Source organism: Felis catus, chromosome A1 (genome assembly GCF_018350175.1).
Source record: "Felis catus isolate Fca126 chromosome A1, F.catus_Fca126_mat1.0, whole genome shotgun sequence".
Lineage (NCBI taxonomy): Eukaryota > Metazoa > Chordata > Mammalia > Carnivora > Felidae > Felis > Felis catus.
In genome coordinates, this window is record NC_058368.1 from 212,075,266 (window position 1) to 212,097,015 (window position 21,750).

Consider the following 21,750-nt stretch of genomic DNA (forward strand, 5'->3'; position numbering starts at 1 on the left):
TGGGGCAAGGTTCAGAATGCTGGGAATAATTTGAGTAGGACAAGTCAGACTGTGTCCCACTCAATATTTCTGATAGTTTCTAGTACCCCTCTAGACTTGCTCTTGTCATGGGAATTCACACTGGCTGTTTTTTGTCTGGAATATTCTTTCTCTGTGTCTGCACATGGGCTCCTCACCATCTGAATCTCAGCTTAGATGTCCCTCCCTTGAGGTGTATTTTCCTTATCAGTCTAGCTGGAATACACTCTTCCCCTGCCTCACTTATCCCAGCAGTCTATCTATGTGTTTCCTGGTACATCACAACCTCTGGCTTTGGAAGACAGTTCACTGTCTTCACTTGTTTGTGGTGATTCTTCACTATTCAATTCCAAGCTCCATGAGGCCAGGGACCATGTCATTATTGCACACTGCTGTTTCTCAACATCTAGTACAGTGATTAGCTCATAGTAGATGCTTAATAAATGTTTATATCAAAGGGAGGAGGGAGACTTAGCAGTTGGGTTGGAAAAGGGAGGTGGTGAGCCCCTGGAATGTTTTGTGGTGGGATCCAACAGATAGCTTCAGCTCCTTGGCTATATGCTCCAATAACAGAAACTAGAATCAAGATAATTTCTATGTGCAAATTCTCTGGTTCTCTTTATGATGATGGTTGGGGTGTAGACCTGAGTGAAGAAGCAGAAGCTTGATCTGACCGGTGATTTAGCAGGCTGCGTGAGCCTCCAGAAATTTCATGTTTTTTTAAAATGCAAATCTTTAAGAAGACTTCTGAAGTAATATTAGTTACTAATTCCTAATATGTACACAGAATTTTTCATAGGATGGCAGAATGGTCATACCTGTTACATCTTTGCAGTACTATAATAACCCTGGGAAGTGACAAGCACACAATTTTATTCCCATTTCAGAGATGAAGAATTAGCCTCAGAGAGTTTAAGAGACTTTTCTAGTGTCATATGGTTAGGGTTAGAATACAGGATGAATGGTTTGTATGGATTGCTCTTTTTATTACATTTTTTCAAACAATATTTGTTTTGTTTATTTTTATATATTATTTTTATGGTAGATTGATTCCCTTTATGGCCCCAAGTTTTGATCTCATCCTGTCTACGCTGTTGGTGATGTGACCCTGAAGGCCCTTTTACTTTCTCCTCTAGGAATGCCATTTTGTATAGATAGTCTGACTTTTAAAGTCATGATTATATTTTACATTTTCAAAAAAATAAAGAACTGTAATCAACTGGGATGTGGGGGGGGGGAACCAAAATACAATACAAACAGTGGCAAATGAACTTAACTGTATTATAAATGAACACCAGAACTACAGTGACGTGGGTGCGGAAGAAAAGAGCTAACCTAATACAAGAAAACAGTGTTTTGACCGTTTTAAGGCTAACGACCAAAAAAAAAATAGAGAAATACAGTACTCTAGTTAGTAAACTTGTTTTTCACAGCGTTACAAGTTAGCAGTTCTGAAACTACATTCTTGGGGAGACTGAGAAATTACTAAGTTTATTGTGGATAATAAGAACCAGGTTTCTCAATGAAGAAACCTGAAAAGGAAGCTATAAAGAAAAAGAAAGAAGGCTAAGGTAAATTCTTTGATGTTGGATACCCAGAGGCATTAGTATGAATTCATGGTTTTTAAGAGATAGACAGATAGGTGGATGGTTAGATTGATTAATAGGCACATAGATACAGATGTTGGTATAAATATGTGTATACATATGTGTGCATACATTTATTTCCCAGCTCTGTCTGCCGGGAAAGCATGTGACATTCCAGTGAGAACAAGTACACCTAGCATCCAGATCGTGGTTTCTAATACCATTCTCCAATAAAAGGAACCTGGGTTTGTTGATAAAGTGATTGATTCTATCTCTAGGGCAGAGAAAATACAAGATGAACTGGGAGTGTTTAGGGTGCTCAAGGAACCATTTAAAATGTTGGACATATTGGAAGTACGCAGAGCCAACTTGAAGGAACCCCAAAGCTGGGACAATTTAAACAATAAATGCCCAAAGCTGGGACAATTTAAACAATAAAACAAATGATGATAATATTAAGTTATATAATGAATCTATAGAACAAAACAAATATTCATAAGCCCTTACTGTTATAAATAAATAATAGAAAAAATAGTGGTGAAAGGACGAATAGTAACTTTACAGTAGAGAAAACTGGCAGATAACGTCCTAATCGAGTGATAGAAGTTAGCATCATCAATAATGAGATATATGGATATCATGTATCTCTTGATATGATATGATGCACTGGAAAGGCATGGTATCATGTCTGTGATATTTTTGCCAAAAAAAACATACTCTGATTTACTCCTAAAGAAACCAGAATAACTGACTGGGTCTGTCTGAAAGTGCCACCATCATGAAAGACAGACCTGAATTGCTCTGTGAGATTGGAGGACACTAAGGAAGCACGGCAGCTCGGTGTAACGTGGGATTCTGTATCAGAGCCTACAATAGATGAAGAACATCCACTGGACCTTGCCAAATTTTATAGTGTCTGTGGATTAGGTAACGGTATTAATTTCCTGGCTTTGACAGTTATATTATACTCAGATAAGATATTAACATATGGGGAAGCTGGGTGAAGCGTATACAGTACCTCTCAATACTATTTTTGCAGATGTTTTGATGCAAAACATGAAAAGTTAAATAAGCCCCCCCTCCAAAAAAAAAGGTGCAGTCCTTGCCTTCAAATGTAGTTTTTGCTTTCAGAGCACCTATAGTCTAATGGTGGAGATGTAAAAACACTCAAATAAATGTAAAATTACAAGTGTGTTAAGTGCTTGAAAAGGGAGTAACTTGTGGCACGTGAGCACCTTTATGGGGGTGTGGGGGTTATTTCAGTTAGGGAAGTTGGGTAAGGGCCCATGAGGAGAGACGTTTGAGCTGAGAGCTGAAGAAAGACTGGAGTCAGTGAGATGAAGAAGGAAAGAAAGAGAGTGTGAGGTAGAACAAACACCGTATAAATGTAGAGACCCTAAGGTGAGACAGAGCAGGATGTATTCGAGAATCAGAGTGAGGCTGGTGGGGATGGAGTTCTGAGAGCATAAGGGGATGGGCTGGGAAATTACGTCGGCAGGAGAAAAGAGATATTGGGTAGTTTCAAAAGGAGCGAAGTTCTTGAATTCAGGGAAGGAGGAGTTACCAGTTTCGTCTCTATCATCTATTAGATATCAGGCTCTGTGCTGGACATAGCCCTGAAGTAGATCGTGCTGTTAGCCTTCTTTACAGGTAGAAAACTTAAGTCATTTGCCAACATCATTGCAAAACTGCAGGTTTCAGCTCATTGATTCCACTGAACCAACATCAAAACCACCAGCCCCTCCAAATCGCAACAGTACCATGAAAAGCAACTAGGGACACTCTGTGATCTCAATAGAAATGCATAGTGGGTTCGTAAAAGCAAACAACTCTCACCTAGGAAGGTTTGAGGGGACTGAGGTGAAAAATAGACTCAGTGCCATTCACCACTCACAGGCACTTCTAGCACTGCTTTTGTGTTGGTAAGTTCACATGAAGCTCTATTTTGTACAGCACGTTAGCTGATGAAGCGTTCAGGCAAACTGCACCATCTGTTTGACTTACACTCTTATCTGTGCCACCGTGTATCCTCAGCATTTAAAAACGCAGAAGATGATTCAGTAGGGGAACTCAGATGGGCACAAGGATTTCTGTGGTGATTGAGAAGGCATATATTGATCTTCACAGACTCATGATCATCATCAATGCCATGCTATATTGTAGCAAAAGAGAGTATCCTGTATGAAGCAGGGCTGATTCTAGAACAAATGCTGGAAGTTGCTGTTTATAATTACTATAAATAATTACTGTAAATAATTACTATAATTACTATCAATGTCTTTATTATTTGGAGTGCAGAAGGGGAGAATGCAGTCCTAGTTATGTATCAGGTTGAACTTTGTGCTCATGAAGATTCTATGAACAAAGTCATTTAGCGTAGCATTAATAACACTTTTTCTGTGGGATAGGTTATGGGAGACTTTAATCTGTTTTTAGCCATCTGTGAATGCCCAGAAAATCCATTTGATCCATTGCATGCACTACAAAAATCCTTGAAATGTTGTCATTGGTGGCTGTCACTATCCTTTAAGTTGACATTGACGGGAAACTCGAAAAAGAAAAGTGATAGGGATTTGGGGGCTTTGTGGATTTGGGAGATTTTCCATGTTCATTTCAAATGGCTTCAGACAGAAGGTATTGTGCCCATGGTTAGGTGTTGTGTATCTTCAAATTTTATCCCCACAAATTAAGTCTCCAGTTGGTAAAGGATTTGGAACACTAGAGTCCCTGCCCTGACTGCCGACTCTGAGAGTGGTTATTTGGAAGGTCAAGTCTTGGGGCTTGCTCCCACTTTTTATGGCAATCACAGAGCACCTTTGCCATGGCCTGGATGACCTTCTTAATTTTGTTTAATCTTACTTTATATTTTAAACATATAAAATACGAGGAGAGCTTCTTAGTAATTCTAGACGTCCACATTTGGATAACTTCTTACTGACCCAGATCTGCTCCTAGGGGATGTGCTGGGACAGGTGGGGTGGTCGTCAATGCTATTCCCTTTTGAGTTTCCAAGAAAGCTCAAAAGAAAGAAATAGACAATGGTCTGTATGGTCCACAATGCATGCAGATAGAGCTCATTGGGTCATACTTTTTTTTTAAATTTTTTAACGTTTATTTAATTTATTTATTTATAATTTTATTTTTTAACATTTACATCCAAATTAGTTAGCATATAGTGAAACTATGATTTCAGGAGTAGATTCTTTAATGCCCCTTACCCATTTAGCCCACCCCCCTCACACAACCCCTCCAGCAACCTTCTGCTTATTCTTTATACTTAAGAGTCTCTTCTCTTGTGTCCCCCTCTCTGTTTTTATATTATTTTTGCTTCTCTTCCCTTATGTTCATCTGTTTTGTCTCTTAAAGTCCTCATATGAGTGAAGTCATATGATATTTGTCTTTCCCTGACTGACTAATTTCACTTAGCACAATACCCTCCAGTTCCATCCACGTAGTTGCGAATGGCAAGATTTCATTCTTTTTGATTGCCAAGTAATACTCCATTGTATATATATATACCACATCTTCTTTATCCATTCATCCATCGATGGACATTTGGGCTCTTTCCATACTTTGGCTATTGTAGGTAGTGCTGCTATAAACATGGGGGTGCGTGTGTCCCTTTGAAACAGCACACCTGTATCCCTTGGATAAATGCCTAGTAGTGCAATTGCTGGGTCGTAGGGTAGTTCTATTTTTAGTTTTTTGAGGAACTTCCATACTGTTTTCCAGAGTGGCTGCACCAGCTTGTATTCCCACCAACAATGCAAAAGAGATCTTCTTTCTCTGCATCCTCACCAACATCAGTTGTTGCCTGAGTTGTTAATGTTAGCTATTCTGACAGGTTTAAGGTGGTATCTGGGTCACACTTAATAAAAGGAGTAGCCAGGCAGCCACAGACCCAGCTAGGAAGGAAGGAAGGAAGGAAGGAAGGAAGGAAGGAAGGAAGAACAGATTTTGGAAGACAGCAACAGTCTTGCCTCTCCAGGAACACCAGAAGATGAGGGTGCTAAGGGTGGTTGGATGTTGGGAAGCAAAATCTGGAGAAATTCCCCAAAAGGTAACAACCTAGCTAAGCCTTTTTATAGGCTAATTGCATTTTTAAAAATTCAAAAAAAACTTTTAATGTTTTATTTATTTTTGAGAGAGAGAGAGAGCAACTGGGGGAGGGGCAGAGAGAGAGAAACACAATATCTGAAGCAGGCTCCAGGCTCTGAGCTGTCAGCACAGAGCCCGATGCAGTGCTTGACCCCACGAACTGGGAGGTCATCACCTGAGCCGAAGTCGGATGCTTAACAGACTGAGCCACCCAGGTGCCCCTAAAAATTTTTTTAGAGAGAGAGGGAATGTGCAAGCAGGGGAGAGGGACAGGGGGAGAGAGATAGAGAATCTTAAGCAGGCTCCTTGCTCAGCCTGGAGCCTGACGCAGAGTTCCATCCCATGATCCTGGGATTGACCTGAGCTGAAATCAAGAGTCGGATGCTCAAATGACTGAGCCACCTGGGCGCCCCAGACTAACTGTATTTGATTAACTTTATCTTATGTGTTTTTATTTATTTATGCACTTATCTCTAATTCCCATTCCTGGGATTATATCATGCATGCTGTTGTTGTTAGACACTTTCGCTTCCCCTACCCTACCTCCACTCCTCAGAGGTTGCTCTTCCTGGTGCTAAGTCCACTCAAGCAGGAAACACAGATCAGGAGGTCAGAAGGGCTGTCTGAGCCAGAGGTGTAGAGGCGAGTCACTGACTCTGGACTAGGAATTGGGAGATTGAAGATTAGTTTTTGCTTTTGCTACTACTGTATGAGTTCAGACAAAGAATTTATTTTATTTTAATGAAGTTTTTACTGAGATAATTGTAGCTTCACATACAGTTGTAAGATACAATAGGACGAGATCCCAGTTTACCCCCAGGGTAACATCTTACAAAACAATAGTACAATATCATGATCAGGATATTGACATGGACATAACCCAGTGATCTTATTCAGATTCTCCCAACTTTCTTGTACTCGTGTACTTATGTATTTGTGTTTATGTGTGATATTAGTTCTACACAGTTTTACTACGTGTGTGGTTTCATGCATCTACCAACACTGTTGGGATACTGAATAGTTCTTTCCCCACAAGAATCTCTCATGTTGCTCTTTCATAACCACACCACCTCCCTCACCACCATGCTCCCCATCCCTCATTCCTAACCTCTGGCAAACCGCAAGCAGTTCTAAAATTTTCTGATTTTTTTTTTGTTTTGAAATGTTCTGTACGTGGAATGATACAGTATGTAACCTTTTGGGATTGATTTTTTTCACTCAGCGTAATTCCCTAGACATTCAGTGCTGAGTGGTATTCCAGGATATGTGTGTAACCATAATTTATTTAAACTTTCACATATGGAAGAACAGCTGGATGGTGTCTAGTTATTGGCTGTTAGAAATAAAGTTGCTCTAGGGGCTCCTGGGTGGCTCAGTCGGTTGAGCATCTGACTTCGCAGGTCATGATCTTTCAGTTCGTAGGTTCAAGCTGCTCGTCAGGCTCTGTGCTGACAGCTTGGAGCCTGGAGCCTGCTTCCCTCTCACTCTCTCTGCCCCCTCCCCTGCTTACGCTCTGTCTCTCTTTCTCTCAAAAATAAAACATTAAAAATTTTTTTAAAAAAAGAAAAGTTGCTCTATACATTGTGTACTGGTTTGGGGTTAACATAAGTTCCCATTTCTCTAGGGTAAATGCCCAAGAGTACAGTTCTATGTCACATAGTAATTGCACGTGTAGTTTTATAAGAAACTGCCAAAGTGTTTTCTAGACTGGCTATACCATCTTATATCCCCACCAGTTGTGCATAAGTGATCTACTTGCTCCGCATCCAATATCACAATAGTGATACTGTCACTATTTTTAATTTTAGCATTCTTTTTTTAAATCAAGTAGGCTTCATGCCCAGAGCACAGCCTAATGTGGACCCTGAGCTCACAACCCTGAGATGGAGACCTGAGCTCAGATCAAGATTTGGATGCTTAACTGACAGAGCCACCCAGGTGTCCCTTTAATTTTAGCATTCTTTTTTTTTTTTAACTGTTTATTTATTTTTGAGACAGAGGGAGACAGAGCATGAACGGGGGAGGGTCAGAGAGAGAGGGAGACACAGAATCTGAAACAGGCTCCAGGCTCTGAGCTGTCAGCACAGAGCCCGACGCGGGGCTCGAAATCACGGACCGCGAGATCATGACCTGAGTCGAAGTCGGACGCTTAACCGACTGAGCCACCCAGGTGCCCCTAATTTTAGCATTCTTGATAGATATGTAGTGATATCTCCTTGTAGTGCTATCTCATTAAGTTTCATCTCCCCAATAGGTAATGTTGGACATCTTTTCATGTGCTTTTTTGATATCTGTATGTCTTCATCAGTGAAATGTTTGTGTCTTTTGCTCATTAAAAAAAAAAATTTAATGTTTTTGAGAGAGAAACAGAGCACAAGTGGGGGGAGGGGCAGAGGGAGAAGAGACACAGAATCCTAAGCAGGCTCCAGGCTCCGAGCTGTCAGCACCGAGCCCGACGCGGGGCTGGAATCCATGAACCATGCATGAGATCATGACCTGAGCCGAAGTTGGATAGTTAACTGACTGAGCGACCCAGGCTCCACTCTTTTGCTCATTTTTAGTCATTCTTTTTTTTTTTTCAATATATGAAGTTTATTGTCAAACTGGTTTCCATACAACACCCAGTGCTCATCCCAAAAGGTGTCCTCCTCAATACCCATTACCCACCCTCCCCTCCCTCCCCACCCCCTCATCAACCCTCAGTTTGTTCTCAGTTTTTAAGAGTCTCTTATGCTTTGGCGCTCTTCCACTCTAACCCCTTTTTTTTTCCTTCCCCTCCCCCATGGGTTTCTGTTAAGTTTCTCAGGATCCACATAAGAGTGAAACCATATGGTGTCTGTCTTTCTCTGTATGGCTTATTTCACTTAGCATAACACTCTCCAGTTCCATCCATGTTGCTACAAAGGGCCATATTTCATTCTTTCCCATTGCCACGTAGTACTCCATTGTGTATATAAACCACAATTTCTTTATCCATTCATCAGTTGATGGACATTTAGGCTCTTTCCATAATTTGGCTATTGTTGAGAGTACTTTTGCTCATTTTTAATTTGATTTTTTGGTTACTATCGAGTTTTGAGAATTCCTTATGTATTTTTTATACCAGTCTTTTGTTGGATATGTGGTTTACAAATGTTTTCTTCCAGTCTGCAGCTTGTTTTTTCATCTTCTTCACATAGGCTTTTTAAAAAATTACAGCTTTGTTGAGACATAATTCAAATAAATATAATTCACTTATTTAAAGTGTACAATTCAATGGCTTTTAGTATATTCACAGAGTGGTTCTACCATTACCATAGTCAACTTTAGAACATTTTTGTCACCCCTAAGTGAAGCTCAGGGAGCCACAACTCGCAGTCAGCCACGCCATCACTAGGGGTAACAGCCTAAATACACCTACAACCTTCTATACCCATACAACCATGCTGTTTTCACGTTCAGTACCGTTCAATAAATTACATGAGATAGTCAATGCTTTATTATAAAATAGGTTGTGTTAGATGATTTGGCCTTACTGTAGGCTCGTCGAAGTATTCTGAGCATGTTTAAGGTAGGCTAGGTTAAGCTATGATGTTCAGTAAGGTGTATTAAATGTATTTTCAACTTAATGATATTTTCAACTTATGGTGGGTTCATTGGGACATAACCCCATTGTAAGTCAAGGAAGATCTGTATACAAATCGAATTTTACTACCCTATTTTTGAGAAGAGAAAATTCCAGATTTTCTATCTCCAAAGCTGGGGGGCCCAAAGCAACATCTCAGAGAGGAGTGTATGTAGAAAGAGGTAAGACAGAGTCCCCTTCTTGTGTAAACAAGGAGTTAGGTGGAAGATTAGAGAGGAAAAATTGTATGCTTGAAACATAGTCCAACAGAGCAAGCCCATCTACAGAGGACACATCTCGGGTTGACAATATTAATCCAAAAAGAGCTGCCTAGAAATCTCTTAATAGCCTCAAGAGGGCAGAAGTGGGCAGAGGCATAAAGGTTCAGCCAAAACCAGCTTGTCTTGCAGTGATGGGTGGATTGTAGCTCTAGGACAAGGGGAAAAAATCACGGAGGGTGGGACCAGCCAGGCTGCAGTCAAGAGTCCTGGAAAGTTTCAGGGAAAACTTTTAACTTAACATTATTGCCAAACCTCATTTGTATTGGAAAATGGAATTTCTGGCTAATTAAAATATTAAAGTTTATTTAGAAAAGTCTTACTTTGACAGCTGTACTTGTTGAAATGTTAATGCCTTAGTAAGCACACTTTAGTGATTGTGAAACAGTGATTGTTGCTGAAGTCTCCTTAGGGACCTAAAGGTCACTCTGGGACTTGTTGATGTGGCCATTGAAAGTGCAGGAGGTTGGGTGGAACGGTGTTCACTTGAACATCCACCATCTACCACGGAGGTTACTTTTTTTTTACTTCGTTTTTTAATTATGGTAAAATCTATATAAAATAAACTATACCGTCCCATTGTTGGGCAACCATCACCACTATCCATCCATCTCCAGAACCATTTTCATCTTTCCAAACTGAAACTGTATACCAATCAGACAATAGGTCCTCACACTTTCCCTCCGCTGGGAGCCCTTGGCAACCACCATTCAGTTATCTGTCTGTATGAATTTGACTACTCTAGGTGCCTCCTGTACGGGGCTTCCTGCAGTATTTGTCCTCTGATGACTGCTTATTTCATTTAGCGTAAAGTCCTCAGGTCTCCTTTATGCTGTAGCAGGTGTCAGAATGCTGAATAACATTCCATTGTATGTATACACTGCATTTTGTTTATCTGTTATCTGTTAATGGACAGGAACTCATTTTTTAGAATAAATCTAAGTGTCAGAAATATCTGATCTCTCTCCCTCTCCTAAAAACAGCACGGAAAAAAAGAATAAGTAAAGTCACTTGCTTCCTAATGCTGCTTCCTTGTCATTGTGCTCTAGTGCATGAGGAACAAAGATGTCTCATAAGGCGAGGACAGGGATGAGGCAGCCAGGCTGGTTAAAGTCATGGCTCTCCCCAGTCAGTGAAACTAAATAAATTTAATGGAAAACAAGAGGAATGAGGTTTTGACCTATCATGAATATTATATCTTGAGTTGCAGATAAGATAGAGGAAAACAAAATAACACTTATTATGACTCCAGTATGTGGAGGGTATCATACTTGATGTTCCCCCCACGTTATAATGTACTCCTTCTATAAAGCAGTTGTGTGAGGTAAACTTGAGACAAATAATTAGGAGACCCTGGATTAATAACCAAGGGTCTTGAGCTCTAAAGAAGTTCTATGCAATAAAAATCTAATGCACATCACATATGTCGTGCTCAATTTTGTAGAAGCCAAGAAGAAAAAAACATAAAAAGAAACAGGCGAAGTTTATTTTAATAATTTTCTTAGCCCACAATATCCAGTATATCATTTCAACGTATAATGTTAATTGTTAATGTGATAGTTTATATTTTCTTTCTTTCTTTCTTTCTTTCTTTCTTTCTTTCTTTCTTTCTTTCTTTCTTTCTTTCTTTCTTTCTTTCTTTCTCTTTCTTTCTTTCTCTTTCTTTCTTTCTTTTTCTTTCTTTCTTTCTCTTTCTTTCTTTCTTTCTCTTTCTTTCTCTTTCTTTCTTTCTTTTTCTTTCTTTCTTTCTCTTTCTTTCTTTTTTTCTTTCTTTCTTTCTTTCTTTCTTTCTCTTTCTTTCTCTTTCTTTCTTTGTTTCTCTTTCTTTCTTTCTTTCTTTGCTAACTCTTTGAAATCCAGGGTGTGTTTTACATGAACAGCACATTTCAAATGCTCTGGCGCCACATGTGGCTGGTGGCCTATGGATTGTCCTGGGCTTCCCTGGACCATAATGTTCTTTCCAGTGCCCCAGAAGTGTGTTTATCTGGCTAAGTTCAATGTCTTCCTGTTTACCTCATGTGTCTCTAGTTCCTTAACGAAATACTGGCTCCCATTTTCAAAGCTCTTTGCCATCACATGCCTTCATAGAAGAATGGCTGCTAACTTAGAGGGAATAATTCCTTTTTTTTTTCCTCCTTAAGTTTGCATCTTCCCCCACCCTAGTCAATTTTCCCTTCTTTGGAGAACCAGAAAATGAATGAATAGACAAATTGGGTAGATTTATATTTCTCAATAATTACATAGGTTACTGTGTGATTGCTGTTGCTAGAGAGGCATTTTAAATGATTGGGGAGAATAGCTTCTGGTTAGTTAAAAGGGCAAACATTAACAAGAGAATTGGATAAATAATTCAGAAAAAATGCTGCTATTAAATTATAAATGTGAAGAAAATCAAAGTAAAGCGTCTTCACATTTAAAAAAAATTTTTTAATGTTTATTTTTGACAGAGAGAGAGACAGAGCATGAGCGGGGGAGGGGCAGAGAGAGAGGGAGACGCAGAATCCGAAGCAGGCTCCAGGCTCTGAGCTGTCAGCACAGAGCCCAACACAGGGCTGGAACTCGCAGACTGCAAGATCATGACCTGAGTTGAAGTCGGACGCTCAACCGACTGAGCCACCCAGGTGCCCCAAGGGTCTTCACAGTTTTTAAAGTTTATTTTTCTAACTATAAAAATAACATAGAAAACTATTACAATAAAGTGGATTAAAGAAAAAGAAATTACGCCAAGTTCCACTTTCTGTCATAGCTTCCAAGAAATTTGAGAGCTGAAATGGGAGTGTCTCATTACTTTGTAGTTTCCCTGGTCCCTTCGGAGCAAGAGGGCACCTTCGTTCAGAATAGCATTTCCTTCAGGAAACAAAATTTGCCTGATTTTGATGCGTGATTTGTTGTTAGCACTCTACTTTGGGGACTGGGGGTTGGAAGTGAGTAAATATGTTGAGCAAAGTATAGAAGTTGGAATGAATGAATAACGAAATTCAGATTAGGTTCACTAAAATGCGAACACTTTTTTTGTTTTGTTTAATGCTCTATATAACATCCCAGCTCCACAAATAAATATTAAGCAAATGAATCCATATACTCACTCAGCAGACACTTACTGCATATTAGAAGACACCAGGCTCAATGTTGAGTGCTGAGTTACACAGTGACTGAGGCACTGGTCCAGTTCTCCCTTGTAAAGAAAGCATTCCCCCTCAGGGAGATGCTGTCCACGCCAGCAGGATGACCCATGCAGAAGATAAACACGGAGCTTTGAGCTAAGACAATCCATTTATTTGCTACATTTGAGAATAGATAAAATCCTGCCTTTGGTTCATAACAATAATAATATCATCCTGACCTTTACTAGAAAAAAAGCAAACTGCAATCTATCTTTTTGGCAGTTGTCACAAGAGTAAAGTGATCCATGATTGCAGCAGATATAATGTCCCCTAAGACTGTAATTTGTTTCTTGTGTCAAGTGTATGTGTCACTAAAGCCTAATAAAAGATGATACATTCAGTGCCTCCAGTGCCTTTAGACTATTCAGGAAACCAGATTCTTATAACACATTGGGAAACTCCACACCCTATAGCATTTCCTACTTTACAAAAACATTTTTGTAAACTCAATACACTATATTCATAAATATAGTGGGGCTGAATTTCACCATGAAAAAGAACACAAAATATGATAGACAAGAAATCCTTAGCCCCTAAATCCTTAGGGGAAATCCTTCCCCTACAGTATGGGGAACTTTAAAATTCTGGACAAAGAGCTTTAAAAAATCTCTTTTCTTTAAATACAGATAGTAGAGTGGACATGAACATGAACAAAGCTTTCAGAGGTTAGAAGAAGAAGAAGAAGAAGAAGAAGAAGAAGAAGAAGAAGAAGAAGAAGAAGGAGGAGGAGGAGGAGGAGGAGGAGGAGGAGGAGGAGGAGGAACGGGGGAGAAAGACGGGAGTGCAGACAGCAGAGGTTAACCAAATGCTAGAGACAAAGATGATAGTTTCCTGGAGCTCTATACCCTGGATTTTAAGGATCCGTTTGTGAGCAACCGGGGACAAATTTCTGAGCCCATAGAAAGTGGACAGCCAGAAGGAGGCACCTAAATAAAGCTGAAATTTAGGAAAAAGTGTCATTCTCAGTGAAGGGGTGTATTAGAAATCAAACCAAACCAATCAACCAACAAAAAATATCCCAGAGAAGAACTGTAAAGAAATGCACCTATTTTGGTCTAGCTTCTGGGTAGAGGAGGGCCATATATGCTAGGAGAAGGAGAGAAACTTATATGAATAAATATCGTACTTATAATAAACGGGCATAGAAGAAGTTGTATTGGTGTGAAATTAAGCATTAAGTATAGTATGTAAACACACCCATTATATATGTATGTGTAGAATATACCCGTATATATGTATGTCAGTATGACCATATGTAAATATGGTCTCTTTCACCTTTTTAAAAAATGGTCTCATCAGGGTGGCATTGTTCTTTTGGTGTCGGCTCAAAGATAGGGCAGGTGGCTTCTCTGGTCTCTGGAGATAGCTCTCTGATTGGTGTCCTCAAAGGTTTCTTTGATCTTAACTTGCAGCTTGACTACTTGCTGTCTTGCCAAGTTAACATTTATTACTGAGGCTATCCATTTTCTGAGGGACTCTGGGGGTACAGAAGAGCTTAGATCTATTTATGCCCTGGAGTCAAGTTGGTGACTTGAAATACCAAGCAGTTATGTGTGGACTAGGAGGATAGCAGCAGCAAAAGTAGCTCACTGTTAGGTTTCTTTCTACAGACATGCTCAGCCTTTGATGACTGGGGAGAATACTAATAGTCAACCCAGTAGGTGTCACCAAGAATTTTCTTGTTTCATTTAAAAGCATGTAAGAATTGAGGTTCCCAAGCATGAATAGTGTCTTCTTTCTCTTTCCACGAAACCTTGGCACATTCAGATCTGTAAAGAAGACCATACAGGGGACTCATGGCATTGTTTTCCCCAGGACACGAGTCTGATCATGCTATTTCTGGAAGCCATTTAGGGTGGTCAGTCATTCCTGCTATTTATACAGTGGAGGTATTAAAAGCGAACCCTCTGTTTATTTACACTCAACCAACTTACCCATCTGAGGAGACGGATCAAATGCTACCACTTGGAGAGGAAAGCAAGCCACCCCCTCAGGGTTATGGATAAGAAGAGATAGCACTTACAGACATGGAGAGGGTGGTTAAGTCATCATACCCTTCAGGATTATATGTTTATGTGTGACAGAAAACCCCAAAGAAGATGTATTTATTTGAGATATTGCTATTGCGTGCGAAGAACTAGTCTAGACAGAAGAGTGAACAAAACAGACAAAACAGTCCTCTTCCATTCTAGTTGAAAAGTAAACTTTTATTTCTCTCTCACATAAGTGAAATTTGGAGATAAAATGTGCAAGGTTGGTGCAGTGCACCATCATCAGGAACTCAGACGCTTTCTGTTGCCTGTCTTCTCTCTTGTTCTATCTTCTGTGATGTCTGGCTTCCACTTTCTTGTCCATCCACACTCAGGGCCAGGAAGGAAGAAGTAGAAAAGAAGTTCCTGGGTCTTCCTTTTAAGTTCCGTAAGGTAGACGTGGTGCTTTCCCTTGGGTCCCACTGGTCAGAATTTAGTTGCAAGGGATGCTGCGTTATTGTATTCTAGGAGGGCATGTGCCCAGCAAAAAATCAAAGAGGAAAAGCAAATATTGGGACAACTGGTGGCCTGACACAGTCATCATGAAGGCAGGCACAAATTGCCTTATGCATGTTCAGTATTTTGTATGATAGTTTTGGGGATTTGATATAAACAACTGGACAGGAACCTAGGCAGATGAGAAAGGGACACTGAGCTGAGAGGGTCTCCACCTTAGGTGGCCCACCACCTTAGAATGGCCTAGATCCATCTGGATAGGACTGATTCATTTTTCCTTCTTGTGACAACAGTTGGCTAGAAGTCCCTGTGAGCATTAAGAAAATCCTGTTAAGCCGTTGGCATCATATTTAATGAACATGTACTATGTTTGTAGCATTTGATAATCTTTCAAAGTACTGCCAGAATAGGTAGGCCTGGAGTTTCAGAGTGAGCCTTGGAAGGTCTTGCTGAAGCTTAGGATCAGCCCTAGGTAATTGGTAAGATGCCCCATACTGGTCCATCACCCATCTCCCCACAGATGAAAGAGCTCCATTCTTCAAGAGGCTCCTCTCCTGCCTCTCCCATTTTCTCAGTCTTTCTACTTAAGTAATAGGTCTTTCTGATCCATCAAGATATAAACTTTCATTAAGACCAAGGAGAACCCTAGGAAGAAAGCATAAGGTACTTGAAGACACAGGTACCCTAGGTTTCCATTCCCACTCTGTAGCTCCTGGAAAAGACATGTTTTTCCCCTTCATTTCCATACAGATCACCTTAGAATGGCAGGTCCTTATAATCTGAAAAAGCTTTAGCAGTCATTTAATCTGATTTCCTTCCTGAGCCAGTAATCCTTAAAAGCTGTATTTCCTAAGTGATGTGCCATGGAACACTACATATTAATGAGAGCTCTGAAAGCAGCAAGTCCCAAGGTCAAGAAAGCTTGGGAAACAGTGTACTAAATTCCCTGCTTGTATTACCGTATGGCTAGTTATTTATAAGCTGGTGGATTCTACATTATACATGAAAATGTAACTGTGCAGGAATAAACTCTTTCTGAACACCTTCAGAAATGGAGAGCTCACCACTGAGGAGGTAGAGGCTATGTACAAGAAGCCTTTCACAGTGCCTTGGAGGAAGTGTGGAAGTCCCTCAGTTACTAAGCTAAGGAAAGTGCGTCATTAGAGTTCTATCAGTGTTTCAGCTTGCTGGGACTCATTATCCTACTTGGTTGATTACTTAAGTTTGGGAGTTTTTTGGTCTTCCTTCTGCCCCTATCTGCCTCTTCCACATTTGTCTTCATTATGAGAAATTCATCAGCACATTTTTGCCAGAAGATGAGGAAGGGAAAGAAAGTGTATGGAATTAGATCTCAATTCAGTGGAATTGCTTGTCATCGTGTGTTAGCAATGAACGAAATTAACAATTTAAAGTAAGATAATAATGGATCATATTGTTTTATAAATTCTGATTCTGATATTGGCTCTCAGGAGAGATTTAAAAGCTTCCCTTTTACCTGTACTTGATTTAATTGTGTTATCATTTTGGGAGATTTCTCATCTCAAAAATGATTTCTCATTTTCTCCCACCTTTTTGACATGTTCTCAATGAAGTGAGGGTGTTATCAGCCAGGACCAGCCAGCCTGTGGGGAGCTTATATAATTTTTCATTTTTTTCACATACTGATACTTTGGTCCACAGCCCTAACCCTGGGAAATACTTGCTTTTGACATCTACTAGTTACTAACTAACACTTAGACTCATGTTTCTTCACTTGTTTATCTCTAAAGACATATGTCTTCACTTTAACAGTGGCCAGTTTTGAGAAGTCTCTTACCTAAGGACAAAAATAGTTTTGGTTCACAGTGAGTAAGATATACTTCTTTTTAATGAAAATGAGCTCCTTGGCTGGGACATTTCAAATCTACCCGAAGCTGGCCCAGAGAGATGGACATCTTTGGCAGCTCAACTATTGTTGCTAATGGATATTAACTCCAATACTGATGTTCAGCTCTGTTGGGAAAGGCAGCAGTGTTCTGCCAAGAAGGGGATCTGGTTGCAAATGTGTGATAGCAGCAAAATGCTGAGTTGTGTGGGCAGTGGAAGGTGTGTTTGTTCAACTGAAACAACACCAGGGCTGAAAAGACCCTTAGATATGGTGTCTTCTGGTGGTTTAAAGCTCTGCCATGTGGAGTCCCTCTCTGTACCATCTGCCACATCTGCTTTGGGATTGTTTCTTTTCCTTGCTTTTTGCATAATTTTGGTTTGAAGAAAGGGTTTCATTACTAAAATACATTTTTATTTTTTTATTTTTTAAGTAATCTTTCTACACCCAACATGGAGCTTAAACTCACAACCCCAAGATCAAGAGTTGCATGCTCAATGGATTGAGTCAGACAGGTACCCATAAAATACATTTTTAACATAGGAGTTCAGTTCAATTTCCTCATTACATGGCTGTAATGGGGTAAGGGTGGTGATGAGAACACCTGCCCAAGGTCATGGGGCTTACAAGTGGCTCAATGCAGAAGTGGTTTTGGCCAAGCTCATCAGGATGGGGAGTGAAACAATTGTCAATGGTGGACCTGAACCAAAGCTTTCTACGTCCTATCAGACTTAAGATGTTCCTCTTTTTTCCTGGTGTCATTTCTCTAAGCACCAACTCTGGATCCAAGACATCTTCTCTAAGTAGCATGTGACTGGATTATACAAGAGAAGTGAGACATTGTCTCCAGAAAGCCAGTTTCAAAAGATCACGTATTACCTATTGAGCTTCTCCCAGACAAATTTCCTTCAAGCGTTGCTTGGGACTCGTAGGGACTTGGAGCTTGGGGCCAGCTGGTGCCTGATCCAGCTTTTCTGCTAAGATGATTGTTTTGAGCTAACCCTTTCTACTCCACACATTGCAGTTTCCAGGCAGGGGTTTCCCAGGAACACTACCGCTATCCCCACAGCACCAATCTGAATGAGATTCAGACCGACTCATCTAAAATGCTGGTCTGCTGCTTATTAGCCATATGACTTTGAACAAATTTTATAACTTCTCTGAATCTCATGTTTCTTATTTTAAAATAACAATAATAAGACTTATCTCATATGGTTATTGAGAACTAACTAGTACATTATCAAATAAAAAAGTGTTTATCACAGACCAGGCTCTTGTTAGGCATTTCATCAGAGGTGGCTGTCCGTGTCTGCGTTGTTGCTGAGTCGTTGTGCTTCAGGAACCTCACTCGTGCTGATGGCAGGAAGATGGGCGTCTAGAAGCTATTGGGTGTGACCTGGAGAAGATTAACTTGAGAGGATCTTCTTGGGGGAAGCTGGGCCTCAAATCTGTCAGTTGGTGCAGTTAACATCCAGTTTCCAGTCTGTGGTAGGTAATCCTTCATGCCAGGGAGAAATCCTCCTTCTCCATGAAAAATCTGTGCATAGGGAAGCAGAAGAGAATTGAGGTGAGGGAAGAGCTGAGTCAGGATAGGAGACAGAGCCTTGAGCAAGTCCTTCAGTGGAAGACGTGGCTTTATTGCCCATGCTAGAAGCTCCTGGCATGCTAAAAAAACATCCCTTAGAGTCCAAGAAACTTTATAATTTTCTGAGTCTTCCACTCTCTGGGTTCACTTTCCTTGCTCCCTGGGAAAACTTGAGTCTTCTCCATGCAACTTGCTCAAGCCATGGTTCAACCTACCTGCAGATGTCCTGGCGACCCTGAGTCTGACAGATGGGCTCTGCTACCCAAGAGAGCTCTAAATGAGACAGAGCTTTGTGAAGAGCTGCCTAAAGCACTTGGGGTTTGGGGAAGGGAAAAAGAAGTCAGTTATTTGTATTCCCCAGAGATCTCTAGGCCCTCTGTTCTGTTAGTGCACAGGGTGTCCTGCACCCCTCAGCAGACACTACAGATATCTGCATTTCCTTGGCTTCTGGTTTGGGAAAGTCAGTCCTGGGTCAGGACTGGATATTGTCCTTCCCAAAACTGCCCATTTGGCTAGATTTCTCCCCTTCAAACAGACACTTCACAGTCTCAGTGTGGAACATGCTTTAATTGACACAAGCCATCCAATAGGGAAAAGTAGACAACTCTTGCAATTCTTCAGTATTTGTGATTCATAAGTTGTTTCTGATCATCTTCAGTTTTTCCTTCACCCATACATCAAACATTTATTGAGCGCCACTGTTTGCCAGGCATGGTATTAGGCACTGGTCATAAAGCGAAAGGAGATGCCCTTCTGGCCCTTTACAAAGCCAGCAAGGCCAGGCTCTGATGCGAGCTTCTCTTCCTGTAGTTGAAATGTGAACTTCAAGAACCTCTGACAACCTTGGAAAATAATTTTACTTAAATTGCTTTACTTTCTGTCAGCTGTTTTTTGAAGAAAAAAAAATCATCCCTGCAATCACTTCTTGGAATTTTCTTGATTTTTCACCAATTTAAACTCTAATGTAGTCCTGTGTAGAGAATGTCACTATAGTTTGGAGGGTATATGTGTGTGGGTGTTGATAATTTTGTATTTTCTTTGGGGGTGGAAAAGGAAAACAATGCGAGGTAAGAGAATTCTTAAATATTCATTTTTATAAGTTTTATTAAAGAATTTTGTCAGAAGAAAAACATTGGACAGCCCCTCGAGGAGCAGGAAGCTACAGCACTGTGGAAGTTCTGTTAGAGGCCTGCCCAAAAGAGAGACCTCTGAACAAAGTCTGTGTGGGGTATGGACGGAATTGTGTCCTCCCAGATTTCCCATGTTGAAGCCCTAATCCCCCACCCCCCACCCGGTGTGACTGTATTCAGACACAGGGCTTTTAGGAGGTTACTAAGGTTAAATGGAGTCATAAGGGTGGGGTCCTAGTTCAACACGATTGGTGGCCTGATAAGAAGAGGGTGAGAACAAAATCTGTCCACACGCACACACTGAGGAAAAACCATGTGAGCCGATAGTGGGAAGGTAGCCATCTGCAAGCCAGAAAGAGAGCTCTCACCAGAGCCTGCCCTTGCCGGCATCCTGATCTTGGACTTCCAGTTTCCGGGACTGGAAGAAGACACATTTCTGTCCTTCAAGCCCTGGTATTTTGTTATGGCATCCTGAGCTGACTATGTGTGTGTGTGTGGGGGGGGCGGGTGGCAAGGTCAGGAGCCTCCCAGAATTGTTGGCACCTCACCTGCCACTACAGAACTGTCTGGCTTTGTCACCAGGCCTTGAAGAGAAGTGGGTACGGCTGGCTTCTTGTACAGTCTGAAATTCTTGAGCAGAAGCAATTTTTCTGTTAAGTCTGGGATGACTTCATGAGGACAGAGTCGGCCTGGGTGTATACGATCCTCTCCCAGCTTGGTCCCGTCAGGGTCCAGGTGGAATCCCACCACTACCACTTCTGCAAAGCTTCTGGCACTGTTTATGAGTACAGATATCTCTCTCCTTGGGGAATACGTGAAACCTGAAGACATTTTCATTAGCGCAGGATCTGCCCTTTAGCAAGTGCTCAGTGTAGGTCTTGTTGAAAACGTTAAATCGATACACATCTTTACCAGCCTGCATCTCTCATTTCCACGTTTCTTCCTACATGCCCGTTTACTGAGAACTCACCAGACTATTTGCTGGAAAATTTGAAAATAACTTCATGGGCTTTAAAGGTATCCTTTTTTTCTCCCTTTAAACTCTTTTGCTCAACACTGAGGAGATAAAAGGTGGAGGAGGGGGAGTAAAGGCAGAGACACAAGAAAAGCAAGGACTGGGAGAAGCAGAGAAATCACCTTTATCCTACCAGCGTCTTATGGGTGGCAGCCTCCTGCCAGGTCCTGACCTTAGGTACCTGCGGCCTGAGAGGAGGGGTGTCCATAGCCACAGCCTGGAGCAAGGGGTCCTGCTTTAATGACTGGGCTGCACAATGCACACTTCGTGCCAGCGGAAGCCTCTGCAAGAGGACCCCCACTGAGGGGGTGGGTGATGAGCCTACAGGACCAAGTGAGGAGGGGGCACCAAGGACTACAAGCTTTGTTAGGGCACTGGGTGAAGATGCTTATAGCTGCTCACCCAGATATATAAGGTCATGGGGAGCACTGGTCATCCTTGCAGCTTGGAGGAGATTCCCCACCCCACGTGGCAAGGACAAGAGGGATTCAGAGAAGGAGATCACACCTAACTGGATTGATAGGATTCCTCTACTTGGCCTGGTCTGCTAACGCCCCTTCTAGAACACAGATCCCACGTGGACTCGAGTATGGCTTGCTCCTTGGCTTGTACAGAGAGATTTGGAAACATAGTTTGAAATGTTCCCATCCTCAAAAAGAGGGTGACAGACAGGGGGGTAGGTAAGGATGCAGAGTCAGAACCCATTGATAACATCTCTAGAGGTTTCTTAGGGAAGACATACTCATCCGTGCAAAGTAGGTGGAGAAGGAAAATAGAAACTTGTTCTACCACAGGCAGATGAGAGGTCAACCATCTCCTTGTCCGCAAATCTTCACAAGACTTCCCTTCAAGGCTAACACAATCCTGGGTTATTTTCCAAAAGTGCTATACCTAGTACAGCTTTATTATTTTCAAGTGAAGC

General features: G+C 41.1%; 1 protein-coding gene across 4 annotated transcripts in view; it reads left to right on the top strand.

The window, feature by feature from the left end:
* Positions 1-21,750, top strand: part of ADAMTS12 (ADAM metallopeptidase with thrombospondin type 1 motif 12) — a 331,317-nt gene that overhangs the window by 166,238 nt on the left and 143,329 nt on the right. The window lies entirely within an intron of this gene.